This window comes from Pelophylax lessonae, assembly GCF_965119305.1.
Source record: "Pelophylax lessonae genome assembly, chromosome: 4".
NCBI lineage: Eukaryota > Metazoa > Chordata > Amphibia > Anura > Ranidae > Pelophylax > Pelophylax lessonae.
Window position 1 is genome coordinate 490,489,079 of NC_138771.1, and position 3,792 is coordinate 490,492,870.

Below are 3,792 nucleotides of genomic sequence, written 5' to 3' on the forward strand. Positions count from 1 at the left end.
GTTCGTCAGTCAGTACAGATTTCGGCCGACAAAAGCCAGATGAGCAAGACTGGGCATTCTCAGAGAAGAAAAAACACACGGAAAGTTAACCATCACATGACATCACTTCTGAAGTTGGTTGTTGTTGGCCGACAAAATTCGTGTGCAGTCTAGAGCACTTTTCAACCAACACGACAGCACCGGACAAAAGATGGCCGATCGTTCGGCCGACAATCGGTGCGTGTGTACAGGGCATAAATCTAAAGGAAATCTACCAACAAAAGTTGTATAGTGTGTATCCAGCTTTCATAAGCACTTAAAGAGGAAGTAAAGCTTCCTCTGTAACTTTTATACCTATACAGTAGGTAAGCCTATGATAAGGCTTACCAATAGGTACTGTAAATATCTCCTAAACATGCACCGTCTAGGAGATTTCTACTTTGCATGCAGCCAGTGACATCATTGACACATGCGCTCTGAAGGAACGGCTGCCTGTGCTCTTCCTTCAGAACATGCGCGGGAGTGACGTAATCGCGGCTTTGGCCAATCAGATGGCCGTAGGATGTGAACCCAGAAGGAAGACTGGGTATAGATGGACGCCGTTTCAGCAGTGAGTGGGAGGTGCTGCGGTGTCTTCGTTCTAAGGTAAGTATTTCATAATGAGCTGGTATGCGATGCAAACTAGCTCATTATGCCTTTAGATTATTTTTATTATTTTTTTTTTTGGGAGGTTTGCAACCTCTTTAACTGATCGCTGTTTGTGACATCCTTTCAACCTTTCTCATTTGCTTGTAATCCGTCCTGTTACTTTTCATTACGTCACTGGCGCATGCACATGTATGTCTCTTTTTACAGCATGCTTATCGTGCTGTAAGTCCTTTGATGACATGTCAGGGCTCCACTATCTCCTGTGTCCACGGCACAGCTCCGAAATATCACAATATTTAATTTCCATTCACAAAACAAACAAGTTTGCTAAAGAATTACGGCGCTTGCGTGAGATTACAGGTCAGGAGAAGAAGAAAGGGCGGAAGTCCACAGCACATCGGATGCAGAAAACAGTATTTAGGATGGCTGCGGCTGCACCCAGAAATGGGGAAATCAAAAAAACTAAGAAAAAATAGTAAAAAACATGCGATAGGGCCTCTATTTACTGTGCTTAAAATGGTTTATTGTACTTCCTTCTTTAAAATTTAGCTTCAGAGGGTCAGAGTTTACTTCTGCTTCAAAGCTAAAAAAAAAAGTCAGAACCCCCAAGTCACTTTACTTGCCCTATGTAATATAGCACTAACACAGCTGCTAGTCATCTGCAATATTCAGCGTAGTCCCAGGATTTGGTGATTTGTCTATATACAGATACAAGGTAAAGGGCTTTTGTCTGCCTAATGATAAAAAAAAAAAAAAAATCCCCCGAAGAGGACCCGCTGTTTCTTGGGTCCCTTGTTCTCAGAGCCAGCAACCCTCTGAGTAGCACCACACTCTCCGACTAGGGTTGCCACCTCATCCCTTTAAACCAGGACACATATTAATTACACAGGTTCAGAGGCTAATATAATGCACATAGAGGCTCTTTCACACAGGCGGACCGTTCAGATCTGCCTGTCCGTTTTTTTGGCGGATCTGAGCGGTCCACCCATGCATCCCTATGGGGCATCGGATGTCAGTGGAGACATGTCTGCTGACATCCGATCTGATCCTTAAAATCTGGACGGATGAAAACCCTATATTCCATCCGTCCATGAGAACTGACAGCTGTGTCTCCGCTAAGATAAACGGAGTCCGTCCGATGGACGGGCTGTGTGAAAGGGGCCTAAGGATCCGCCGATCCCCCGCTGAGCAGGAGAATGACAGCTGTTCTCCGCACTGTGTGCGGAGACACAGCTGTCACAGCCCCATACATCTCTATGGGGGAATCGGATGGGAACGGACCGTCGGTCCGTTCTCATCCGATCCGATCTGCTGGACGGATGGAAAATAGGGTTTCCATCCGTCCAGATTTGATGGATCGGATCGGGTGTCAGCGGACATGTCTCCGCTGACATCCGATGCCCCATAGAGATGCATGGGGGGACCGTTCAGATCCGCCAAAAAAATGGACAGGTGGATCTCAACGGTCCGCCTGTGTGAAAGGGGCCTTCGGCACTCAGTGTGCTTAATTACCACTATTATCAGCCACAGAACGGTGTAATAAATGTGTGTCCTGATTTAAGCACTTCAGCTCCGGAAGGTTTTACCCCTTTAATAACCAGGCTATTTTTGCAATGGGCACTGCATTGATTTAACTGAGAATTGTGAAGTCGTGTGACGCTGTACCCAAATAAAATTGATGTTTTTTTTTCCCCCCACAAATAGAGCTTTTTTATGGTGGTATTCGATCACCTCTGCGGTTTTTATTTTTTGCGCTATAAACCAAAAAAGAACCATAATTTTGAAAAAAAAGAAAACAAAACAATATTTTTTACTTTCTGCTATAAAAATACCCAATAATAAAAAAAAAAAAATTAAATCAAAATTTTCATCAATTTAGGCCAATATGTATTCTGCTACATATTTTTGGTAAAAAAAATCCTAATTGTATATTGATTGGTTTTTCGCAAAAGTTAAAGCGTCTACAAACTATGGGATACATTTATGGCCTTTTTATTTTTTCTATTGTTTTTACTAGTAATGGCGGCGATCAGCAATTTTTAAGGGGACTGCGACATTGCGGACAAATCTGACACTAAAGCCCCGTACACACGTACTGATCGTCGGCCGAACGATCGGCCGTCTTTTGTCCAGGGCTGTCGTGTCTGTTGAAAACTGCAAAAGACTGCACACAAATTTTGTCGGCCAACAACAGCCAACTGCAGAAGTGATGTCATGTGATGGTTAACTTTCCTTGTCTTTTTTCTTTTCTGAGCATGCCCAGTCTTGCTAATCTGCTGTCTGTCGGCTGAAATCTGTACTGACTGGCGAACAATCGGCCGTTCTGGTGTTGGCCAACAAAAATTTTAATGCCTGCACGACAGATTCTGTTCGGCCGAAAATGCGCTGTCGGCTGTCGGAAGCATCATACTAACAAGCCTACAATCGGCCGATCGGTTGTCGGCCGAATATTTACGGCCGACAATCGGTACGTGTGTACGGGGCTTAAATGACACTTTTTTGGTGACCATAGACACCACCACAGTGATCAGTGCTAAAACAAAATGCACTGTTACTGTATAAATGACACTGGCAGGGAAGGGGTTAACAACGGGGGCGATCAAGGGGTTAATTGGGCTCCTAGGGAGTGCATTCTAACTGTGGGGGGAGTGGATGCGCTAGAGAAAAAGAGAGATCTGTGTTTCAGCTTAGCTTAGCTGAAACACAAGATCTCTCTTTTCCTCTGTGACAGAACAGCGGTCTGCCTTGTTTACATAGGCAGACCGCCGTTCTGTCATTCCATCGAATGATCAGCGGGTCCCGGTGGATTAGCTCCTGCTGTGTCCATGTACATGTATATATGCGGCAGGCGGTCCGGAAGTGGTTAAAGGGATGAGGTGGCAACCCTATCTCATCTGGACTGAAGAGGAAATATTTATTGGTGCAACACACAATAAATTAATAACCAAATAAAAGTAAACAAATTCACAATAATGCATACATTCAATGCAGAACTCAAGAAATAACTGGCGGACCAATGTCTCTACCCCTAAGCACTAGAGTGTAAGCTCCTTGATGCAGAGACTGACTGTGTACTGTGGAGTACCTCAGGGCAATAAAAATTTGTAATATTGTGTGTGACTGTGGTGGGACATTAGAGTGTAAGCTCTCTGGTGCAGAGACTGA